Raw genomic sequence first — 12,381 nt, 5'->3', positions numbered from 1 at the left:
GGGAGTAATGTGGTATGAATAGGGGTTGTATTATGAATATACTGGGAAGAGATAAGACTTAGCATGCTACCGAGAACTAATGAGTACTCATGTCTGGAATGTCCAGAGTGTCTCAAACAACCTAAGGGACAGGGACTCAGTAAAATTAACGTAAATAAAATAACAGTAATGAAGAAAATATTGGCACTGAAGAGTGACAAATCCCCAGGACCAGATGGTTTCCATCCCAGGGTTTTAAAGGAAGTAGGTGAACACATTGCAGATGCCCTAACTATAATCTTCCAAAGTTCACTTGATTCAGGAACCATTCCTTTAGATTGGAAAATTGGGCATGTCACTCCACTAAGAATGGCGAGAGGGGGAAACCAGGGAATTACAGACCAGTTAGCCCAACATCTGTTGTCAGGAAATTACTAAAGTCTATAATTAAGGATAGGGTGACTGAACACCTCGAAAACTTTCAGTTGATTAGAGAGAGCCAGCATGGATTTGTGAAAGGTAGGTCATGCCTGACAAAACTGATAAAAAATTTTGAGGTGGTGACTGAAGTAGTGGACAGGGGATTGTCTATGGATGTTATTTATATGGACTTCCAGACGGCATTTGATAAAGTCCCACATATGAGACTGTTAACTAAGGTAGAAGCCCATGAAATTGAAGGCAAATTATTGACCTGGTTCTGAAATTGGCTGAGCATCAGGAGACAGGCAGTAGGGATAATGGGCAGGTGCTCTAATTGGCAGGATGTGACTAGTGGTGTCCTGCAGGGATCTGTGTTGTGGCCTCAACTATTCACAATATTTATTAACGACTTAGATGATGGCAAGGAAAGCCACATATCCAAACTTGCGTCCTTTCGTTTTTGGATCTGAATTGGATGTACTGGATTAAGTTCAGTAATGAATAGCCACTGGGAAGCTGACATAACCCCATTGATCTTATGATTGGACTGTACTGACTTAATTAATTAACTGAGTTAATAAAATAAGGGATAGTGAACTACAAAACGGGGATAAATGATGTAACAAAAATTGGGGTTCATTCTGAAACCTTTGTAGTTATATCCTTGAGAACACGAGACAAAGCCAGGAAATGCTACGTTATTTCTAAATGAGATGAACAAACAGAAATTCTGTCTTCCCCAAGAGGATTGTGTTTCACAAAAATATGTTAGCAACAGTGATTATATCGATCGATTAATGGTTTCTGCTTGTATTAACAGATTTGCATTTAAGGATGCAAGTTCTTTATTATAGTTATATACAGTCACGTAAGGTAGCAATGGTAAAGACTGCAAAAACTTTTGTGCCTTCACAGGTAATGTTTGTAAAAAAAAAATCAAAGATGAGTAACCTAGACCCATTTAGGCTGAAACTTGTTTTGGCAAAATTCTTATGCATGTGATTGGGTAAATCATATCCATGACTGTGTATCACGATATTTGTGCAAATGTTATTTTAAGTTAAATTGATGGTAGCAAGTTTTACAGATCCACAGGATACACTACACCACTGTTAAATGAAGGAGTTAAACGGAAGCAGAAGGGAGCTTTGGAGAATTGCAAGGTTACAGTTACAGGATGATGTCTTGTTTTAAATCAATTTGTACTTTTTCAAATCACAGTTTAAAAAAAAAAAATGCGTGTGCAGCAAGTCTGAAGCTGCTGTTGTGGTGACTGACTCCATTGCCCACTGCTCACCACACCACACCCGGCCGGAAGGTTTCTCTCAGCCAAGTAATTAACCCTTTACTTTGATTTGCCAAGTTGCATTGTTGGATGTAAAGACACGCTGTATTAGGTTTTTTTTTAATGTTAAGACTTAATTTGAATGGATATTTACAAATTGCACTCCTCATAGTGACAGAAGTAGATCAGAAAATGCAGATTAACCCATTCTAGGGCTCTCCAGAAGAGTCACAATAGATTTTCTGTTCTTTATTACAGGTGATGATGATTTTTGGGACTGTGTCAATGGTGGTGGCCGCAGTGGAAAGACTACTTCAAGGCCCCACCTTGATAAAGGTCTCCCTTGTGCACATTACAATCCTTCCTCTCAAAAGAAGTGAGCCTTGCTTCTTAGTCAACCCACTAAGGGGCCTTGGGAACGACTGCATATTGACTACACAGGCGAACTACCTCAGACTGCAAGGGCAAATAAATATCTTCTAGTTATTGTAATTCTTTCACTACGTGGGCCAAAGCTATTCCTACTCATCACTGTAATGAAATTGGCCACTTCTTTGCTCCCTCTAATCTATCTTCCTCTTATAGCGACTTTCACGACCACCGGCTGTCCCAGAGCGCTTTACAGCCAATGAAGTACTTTTGAAGTGTAGTCACTGTTGTAATGTGGGAAACTGTTGTAATGTAGGAAAAGGAAACAGCGGGAACAACAGAAGGAAACGGGGTGAATAAGAGTCAGAACGAAAGGTCATCGACCTGAAATGTTAACTCTGTTTCTCGCTCCACAGATGCTGCCTGTCCTGCTGAGTATTTACAACATTTTCTGTTTTTATTTCAGATTTCCAGCATCCACAGTATTTTGCTTTTGAATTAGAGTCAAATTTAGATACAGAAAGAGAAATAGAGAGGGAGAGAAAGATTTGATTAAGAAAGAGAAAGAGAGTTAGAAAGAAAAATAACAAATTCCCAAAAAATGAAATTCAGAAAACCTCTAGGAACAATACACTACCTACAAGAGTGAGAATTCACAGTTTTAATTGTTCCCTTTTTGGGCCTCTTGAGGTTGAGTTTCATGTCAGGGCCATAACTCATGTCATTAACAGGGTCCTTACATCAGGAAATACCAGCTGCAAATGTCTGCACGGCGATTAATACCTATTTAGAGCAATTTCTGAACACTCACTGGGAGGTTGACGGCGAGCTGCCATTTTCGCGAGGCTAACTGCGGAGCAATTTGCAGCAATTCACGACTCACGGTGCAGGACCTCATCCCTCTTCCTACCCATGTCATTGGTCCCAATGTGAACCACGATCTCTGACTGTTCACCCTCCCCCGCAGCCGTTCAGTGACATCCTTGACCCTGGCACCAGGGAGGCAACAAACCATCCTGGAGTCACGTCTACGGCCACAGAAACGCCTATCTGTTCCCCTTACGATAGAATCCCCTACCACTATTGCTCTCCCACTCTTTTTCCTCCCTTCCTGAGCAGAAGCACCCCTGGTGCCGGGAAGTTGGCTGCTGCTGCCTTCCTCTGGTAAGTCATCCCCCTCAACAGTATCCAAATCAGTATACCTGTTTGAGAGGGGGATGGCCACAGGGGTCCCCTGCACTACCTGCCTGCCTCTACTGATCAGCCTGATGGTCACCCATTTCCCTTCTGCCTGTGCAGCCCTTACCTGTGGTGTGACCACCTCATCAAACGTGTTATCCACGACCCTCTCAGCATCGTGAATGCTCCAAAGCCCATCCATCCGCAGCTCCAGCGCTGCAATGTGGTCTGCTAGTAGCGGCAGCTGGATGCATTTCTGGCACACGTGGTCATCAGGGACACCGGCAGTGTCCCTGAATTCCCACATAGAGCAAGAGGAGCATAACACGGGGCTGGGCTCTCCTGGCATGACTTACCCTTTAATTAATTTAAATAAATTCACTATCACCAATTAAAGATAAACTCTAAGGCGCTTGTATGGTTTACCAACAGTCCCCGCTACACCAGAAAAGATCTTAGCAACTATAAACCAGAGTTAAAGTTTAAAAAAGAGAAATACTCACCAACCAATCACTTACCTGCTCCCTGGTGACATCACACTCTGATTACTTTTTACCTCTCTCCCCGCTGCTGAGTTGGTAAGCCTCACTGCTCCCTGGAACTGGTTGGGCCTCGGTGCTCGCGCCGGTTTTTATACCTCAAAAGGTTGTAATCTCTGGATTACTCCCGGTGCCACATGCTAGTGAGTATAGGAATAGGAGGATAGAGCAGATGAATGCGTGGCTAAAGAGTTGGTGCAGGAGGGAGGGCTTTAGTTTCCTGGATCACTGGGCCTGCTTCTGGGGAAGGTGGGACTTGTACAAGTCGGACAGGTTGCACCTGAACCAGAGCGGGACAAATATCCTTGCGGGGAGGTTTGCTAGCACTGTTCGGGGTGGGGGGGTTTAAAACTAAAATGGCAGGGGGTTGGGAACTTGAGCAGGGAGACAGAGGAAAGGGAAACAGGGATAAAAGCAAAAGATAGGAAGGAGAAAAACAAAAGTGGCAGTCAGAGAAATCAACGGTTTAAATCAAACGTGGCCACAGTAAATAATAATTCTAATAGGTCTAAGAGCATTAAAAAAACAAGCTTGAAGGCTTTGTGTCTTAATGCGAGGAGCATTTGTAATAAGGTGGACGAATTGGCTGCGCAAATAGAGGTAAACGAATATGATTTGGTTGGGATTACGGAAATGTGGCTCAAGGATGGCCAAGACTGGGAACTCAACATCCAGGGGTATTCGATATTCAGGAAAGATAGGCAAAAAGGAAAGGGAGGTGGGGTAGCATTACTGGTTAAAGAAGGGATTAATACAATTGTAATGAAGGATATTAGCTCTGATGATGTGGAATCCGTATGGGTAGAATTGAGAAATACTAAGGGGAAAAAAACATTAGTGGGAGTGGTATATAGACCTCCCAACAGTAAGGCGGAGGTTGGGGATGGCATGAAAAGGGAAATTAAAGAAGCGTGCAATAAGGGCACAGCAGTCATCATGGGTGACTTTAATCTACATATATATTGGGCCAACCAAATTAGTAACAATACTGTGGAGGAATTATTCCTGGAGTGCTTACGGGATGGTTTCCTGGACCAATATGTCGAGGAACCAACCAGAGATCAGGCCATCTTAGACTGGGTATTATGTAACGAGAAAGGATTAATTAGCAATCTTGTTGTACGAGGCCCCTTGGGTCTGAGCGATCATAATATGGTCGAATTCTTCATTAAGATGGAGAATGAAGTAGTTGACTCAGAGACTAGGGTACTGAATTTAAATAAAGGAAACTACGATGGTCTGAGGAGCGAGTTGGGTAGGATTGATTGGGGAATGGCACTCAAAGGGTTGACGGTGGATAGGTAATGGCAAACATTCAAAGACCGAATGGATGAGCTACAGGATTTGTTCATCCCAGTTTGGCATAAAAATAAAACAAAAAAGGTGACTCAACCGTGGCTAACAAGGGAAATTAGGGATAGCATAAGATCCAAGGAGAGGACATATAAATTGGCCAGAAAAAGCAATAATCCTGAGGATTGGGAGCAGTTTAGGATTCAACAAAGGAGGACAAAGGGATTAATTAAGAAAGGGAAAATAGAATATGAGAGTAAGCTTGCAGTGAACATAAAAACTGACTGTAAAAGCTTTTATAGATATGTGAAGAGAAAAAGATTGGTGAAGTCAAGCATAGGTCCCTTGCAGTCAGAATCAGGGGAATTTATAATGGGAAACAAAGAAATGGCAGACCAACTAAATTCATACTTTGGTTCTGTCTTCACAAAGGAGGACACAAATAACCTCCCAGAGATGCCGGGGAACATAGGGCCTGATGAAAGGGTGGAACTGAAAGAAATCAGTATTTGTAGGGAAATGGTGTTAGGAAAATTGATGGGACTGAAGGCCGATAAATCCCCAGGGCCTGATAATCTACATCCCAGGGTACTTAAGGAAGTGGCCCTAGAAATAGTAGATGCATTGCTGGTCATCTTCCAGAACTCGATAGACTCTGGAACAGTACCCATGGATTGGAGGGTAGCTAATGTTACCCCACTATTCAAAAAAGGTGGTAGAGAAAAAGCGGGGAATTATAGACCGGTAAGCCTGACATCGGTAGTGGGGAAAATGCTAGAATCTATTATAAAAGATGTAATAGCAGAGCACTTGGTAAGCAGTGACAGGATCGGACAAAGTCAACATAGATTTACAAAAGGTAAATCATTCTTGACTAATCTACTGGAATTTTTTGAGGATGTAACTGGTAAAATAGATAAGGGAGAACCAGTGGATGTGGTGTATTTGGACTTTCAGAAGGCTTTCGATAAGGTCCCACATAAGAGATTAGCGTGCAAAATTAAGGCACATGGGATTGGGGGCAAGGTATTGACTTGGATAGAGAACTGGTTGGCGGACAGAAAGCAAAGAGTTGGAATAAACGGGTCATTTTCCGAGTGGCAGGCAGTGACTAGTGGGGTACCGCAAGGATCGGTCCTAGGACCCCAGCTGTTCACAATATATATTAATGATCTGGACGAGGGAATTGGATGTAATATCTCCAAATTTGCAGACGACACAAAGCTGGGTGGGAGGGTAAGCTGTGAGGAGGATGTCGAGAAACTCCAGTACGATTTGGACAGATTGGGTGATTGGGCAGAAACATGGCAAATGCACTATAATGTGGATAAATGTGAGGTTATCCACTTTGGTGGCAAAAACAGGAAGGCAGATTATTTGAATGGCAATAGATTGGGAGAAGGGGAAGTGCAAAGAGACCTGGGGGTTCTTGTGCACCAGTCGCTGAAGGTAAGCATGCAGGTGCAGCAGGCGGTTAAGAAGGCAAATGGTATGTTGGCCTTCGTAGCAAGAGGGTTCGAGTACAGGAACAAGGATGTCTTGCTGCAGTTGTACAGGGCCTTGGTGAGACCGCATCTTGAGTATTGTGTGCAGTTTTGGTCGCCTTACCTGAGGAAGGACGTTCTTGCCATGGAAGGAGTGCAGCGAAGATTCACCAGGCTGATACCTGGGATGGCAGGAATGACGTATGAGGAGAGATTGTGTCAATTGGGCTTATACTCACTGGAGTTTAGAAGATTGAGAGGGGATCTCATCGAAACCTATAAAATTCTGTCAGGCCTGGACAGACTAGATGCAGGAAGGATGTTTATGATGGCCAGGGAGTCCAGAACCAGGGGTCATCGTCTAAGGATAAGGGGTAAGCCATTTAAGACTGAAATGAGGAGGAATTTCTTCACCCAGAGAGTGGCGAACCTGTGGAATTCTCTGCCACAGAGGGGGGTGGAGGCCAGTTCATTAAATATATTCAAGAAAGAGTTGGATATATTTCTTAAGGCTAACAGGATCAAGGGATATGGGGAGAAGGCAGGGACAGGGTACTGAATTTGGATGATCAGCCATGATCTCATTGAATGGCAGAGCAGGCTCAAAGGGCCGAATGGCCTACTCCTGCTCCTATCTTCTATGTTTCTGTATCTCTTCCATGCCACAAATTGCTGTTTTAAAAAAAACTCACTAAGAATTGCACGCGCTGTGAACTCGGTATTACTTTCCCAGCAATTTCTGGGCCCTTCTCTTAATGTTCTTTTAGAATGAGATATTTTTAAATTTTCTTTCATGTCACTGGCAAGGTCAGCATTTATTGCCCATCCTTAATTGCCCTTGAGAAGGTGGTGGTGAGCCGCCTCCTTGAACCGCTGCAGTCCGTGTGGTGAAGGTACTCACAGAGTGCTGTTAGGGAGGGAGTTCCAGGATTTTGACGCAGCGACGATGAAGGAACGGCGATATACTTCCAAGTCAGGCTGGTGTGTGACTTGGGAGGTGGTAGTGTTTCCACGCTGCTGCTGCCCTTGTCTGTCTAGGTGGAAGTGATTGTGGATTTGGGAGGTGCTGCCAAAGAAGCCATGGCGAGTTGCTGCAGTGCATCTTGCAGATGGTACACACTGCAGCCATGGTATGCTGGTGGTGGAGGGAGTGAATGTTTAAGGTGCTGGATGGGGTGCCAATCAAGTGGGCTGCTTTGTCCTGGATGGTGTCAAGCTTCTCGAGTGTTGTTGGAGCTGCACTCATCCAGGGAAGTGGAGAATATTCCATCACACTCCTTGCATATGCCTTGTAGATGGTGGAAAGGCTTTGGGGAGTCTGGAGGGGAGACACTCGCCACAGAACACCGAGCCTCTGACCTCTTGTTGCCACAATATTTATGTGGCTGGTCCAGTTCATTTTCTGGTCGATGGCGACCCCCAGGATGTTGATAGTGGGAGATTCTGCAATGGTAATGCTGTTGAATGTCAAGGGGCGGTGGTTAGACTCTCGCTTGTTGGAGATAGTCATTGCCTGGCACTTCTGTAGTACGAATGTTACCTGCCACTTATCAGCCCAAGCCTGAATGTCATCCAGGTCTTGTTGCACGAGGGCATGGACTGCTTCATTATCTGAGGAGTTGTGAATGGCACTGAACACGGTGCAGTCATCAGCGAACATCCCCATTTCTGACCTTATGCTGGAGGGAAGGCCATTGATGAAGCAGCTGAAGATAGGTGAGCCGAGGACACTGCCCTGAACAACTCCTGCAGCGATGTCCTGGGGCTGTGATGATTGACCTCCAACCGCCACAACCATCTTCCTTTGTGCTAGGCATGACTCCAGCCAGTGGAGAGTTTCCCCCTCCCACCCAATTCCCATTGACTTCAGTTTTACAAGGGCTCCTTGATGCCACACTCGGTCAAGTGCTGCCTTGATGTCAAAGGCAGTCACTCGCACCTCACCTCTGGAATTCAGTTCCTTTGTCCATGTTTGGACCAAGGCTGTAATGAGGTCGGAAGCAGAGGTGACTTGGCAGAACCCAAACTGGGCATCAGTGAGCAGGTTATTGCTGAGTAAGTGCGCTTGATAGCATTGCTGATGACACCTTCCATCACTTTGCTGATGACGGAGAATAAACTGATGGGGCGGTAATTGGCCAGATTGGATTTGTCCTACTTTTTGTGGACAGGACATACCTGGGCAGTTTTCCACATTGTCGGATAGATGCCAGCGTTGTAGCTGTACTGGAACGGAACAGCTTGGCTAGAGGCGCGGCTAGTTCTGGAGCATGTCTTCAGTGCGACAGCCGGGATGTTGGCGGGGCCCATAATCTTTGCTGTATCTAGTGCGCTCAGCCATTTCTTGATATCATGTGGAGTGAATCAAATTGGCTGAAGACTGGCTTCTGTGATGGTGGGGACCTCAGGAGGAGGCCAATATGGATCCACTCGGCCCTTCTGGCTGAACATGGTTGCAAACGCTTCAGCCTTGTCTTTTGCACTCACGTGCTGGGCTCCACCTTCATTGAGGAAGGGGATATTCATAAAGCCTCCTCCTCCCCCCATTAGTTGTTTAATGGTCCACCACCATGTTAAAGCAGTGGATGAAGCAAGGTGCCTTACGTATGACAGAGACAAAAAAGTAACAGAATAGCAGAGAATTAATTACAACAAAATGTGTTGTTTTTATTTGATTCTTTACAACTTCAGCAGGAAAACTCAACCCACGAAAATCAACATGAATCAAGTGCAGCACCACTTACTCACCAGAGCAAATGGCTGCTTACCAATAAATGTTTGAGCACAGTATTTCATACCAAAGAACACCAGCATACAACTCCTTTCGCACCTAAAAGAACCGTTCCACAGTAACATACTATTCAAAAAAAATGTCAGCTTGTCTCAATGGTAGCACTCTCACCTCCAAGTCAATCAGGGGTTCAAGACCCATTCTAGGCTGACATTTCAGCGCAGCACAGAGGGAATGCTCCATCATCAGAGGTGCCTTCTTTCAGATGGGAGGTTAAATGAGACCATGCCTGTCCAAGTAGATGCAATAGATACTTTGGCACTTTTTCCCCCTAAGAGTGTTCTCCTGCCCGACAGTCAACACTCAATCAACATCACCAAAACAGACTAACAGAGTGTTGAATGGACAATGACAAGTATTCAGAGGAAAGCAAACTGTGGTTGCCAAAACAGGGGAAGAAAAGCGTAGAAACACAGTAGTAATAAAGGGGAATTGAGTAGAAAAAACGTGAGGGTTGGCATAAACACCAGGGGCAGGACAACAAAAAACACCAGGAGCAAGACTGAAAAAAAAATCAAATACACAGGTATAGGACTTAAAAATAGGTTTAGAATGGTCACAAAAATGATATTACATTTGTTTATTTAAATGGAGCAGCTGATCAGTCTCAGAAACATGGAACAAAACCTGAAATATCAAATCAGTGGTTATAGGTTTTTATGCAGTGACAGACACATGTAGTGACAGATTCTTTACCAGACTCATTTATTTTCATAAATTCTCCAATTTAGAGGATGGAAAGACTACAGCTCTAAGGTTGCCACATTTGGCAAAGTCCAAAAACCAGAATAGGGCGAGCATAGGGGGAGGGCAGGGAGCGCAATTATGGCTCGAGCTCCGATGTTTGCTTTGTTGCTGTTGGGAATTAAACATCTTAGTAACCTTGGTTTCCAATTCTACCCGTGAAGTCATGGCAAAATCACCATGGAATTTGTTTTCCTATTTATTCTGAAAGTATAAGTTCCCAGTAACTGGACCTTGGTTTTGTCAGGTTGCCAAATCTGACCAAGTCATTGTTCAAAGCTTAAACTAATTGTAGGTGAAGGGAGGTTGAGGCCAGGACATTATAGTTTGTCTGCATCAGTGCTGTCCAATAGATATCACTGACTAACCACAGGTGTGGCTACGGCAACACCATTTTACCCCCACACACTAATTTTAATAGAAAACACCCTACACACAATACAGGTAAAATGTACTTCACATGTATATTTACTTAACATCTGTCACCATTCAGTGTGAAACTTTTGAGGTCTTTCACCAAACTTTGGAATTGCAGCATGAATTTATCAGACACAGCACATCGTAGTGCAGCTGCTAAGTTTTTGTCCAGCAGTACTTTGACTTCATCAGAGCTGAGAATGTTGACCCGCACAATGAGATACGCCAGACTCGCACTCGCTCTCCATCCTGAATGTGGGTGGATGCTGCTTTCCCTTTGCCATGAATTGCCCTGTTGGTCTCTCTTTCTTCTGCTGGCCTGGAGCAGTTATTGGTCAAGTTGACCAGGTTGACAGCTCCCCTCTCCATACAATGGTGCTGGTGTTTCTATGGGGCTGAAGTCTGCCATTTTCAGCCGTGTTGCACCATTTTGCCAGATAACCAGTAAGCAGTGACCAAGAAAGTAAAGCGCACACAATGATCAAGAAACACTACTCTGCTTTTAGTCTTGCCATTTTACCAACACAAACGAAACGGTTAAAGTACATATACATATGTCCTGCAAATTAGTATTGAGATCACATGCCCAAACGAGTGCATCTATTACTCATTTAGTATTTACTAATCAAAAATGCAATTAGCCTACACGAATAATTCATTGTCTGTGAAGTGCTTCTGAACGTCTTGAGGACACGAAAGGTACTATACAAGAGTTACAGTGGATAGACGACAGGGTTGATATTCTGGAAGAACGAGATCAAATGGGTTTAAGGGCCTTCTTCATCCGTATCTATCTTGTGAAGTGGGATTAACCATTAAATGGAGCACCCGAAGCATTGAATAAACCCCTACTGCTTGTCCACAGTAGCCTCTGCTCTTACTTTTATGTGGGCTTCTCGGGTAACAAGATGTAAATAATTTGTACACTTAACTGATCCATTAAGGTGAGATTTAAAACAAAATGGGATCAGGACCCCACGATGAGGGCCTCATCACAAAGGAATACCGTAGCCTTTTTTCGAGCACTTGGATATCTTCACTCCTGGCGTGTTCCATCTTGTGCAATTTGTCGCTTATTCTTCATTACATATTCTCATCTCTCTGTGGCTGTTTACCACACACTTATTTTGCTTCATTGTAATAGTGAACTTTTCTCTGTATTTGCTATCATATTTGTTGCACTCAAGAAATTACTTTAAAAACAGTAAATCAGGGCCATTCCTGCTTAAACAGTCACAAGTGTACAAATGAGTTGTGGATGCTTGTGTTGAGATTGTAAGGGGTGCAGGAGAAAGAAGAGGGCAGACCTTTCAAATGGAAAAAAATATTAATTTATAATTATAAATCTGGGTTGGATCTTGCTATCCAAAACTATGAGTGATTAGGAACATTGGAACAGCAGTAGGCCATTCAGCCCCTTGAGCCTGTTCCACCATTCAGTAAGATCATGGTTGATCTGTATCCTAATTCCATCCATCCACTTTGGCTCCATATCCATTAATATCCTTGATTTAAGAATAAACAGAAAAAAAGCAAAAATTAAGACTCTAAAATGAAAGTGCAAGAAGATAGCGTATGAGTGGATTAATGGCTTAACATATTTATTTAAATTATTTTTGAGGACGTATCACCTCTTTTAAATTAAATGTCTAAAATCAGAGGGAAATTTTAGATGAACACGTTAACCATTTATATGCTATCTCATGCCACAATTTTGGGGGCTAAGGATTTATTTTGTGCTTAGTAATGGCCTTAAGGTAACTTGGTGAGGTAGGCCAGATGCAATGCAGGCCTTTCCAAAGATAATCTTGCTGGTCGCCCTATTGATTAGTAAATTAGAACAGAAACATCCTGTTGCAGCAGTACATTGGGAACATA

The sequence above is a fragment of the Somniosus microcephalus genome, chromosome 10, assembly GCF_052327205.1.
Source record: "Somniosus microcephalus isolate GS21.2 chromosome 10, FLI_Smic_1.0, whole genome shotgun sequence".
NCBI classification, from domain to species: domain Eukaryota; kingdom Metazoa; phylum Chordata; class Chondrichthyes; order Squaliformes; family Somniosidae; genus Somniosus; species Somniosus microcephalus.
The sequence above is the reverse complement of the archived record's forward strand: the minus strand, read 5'-3'. Positions refer to the sequence as shown.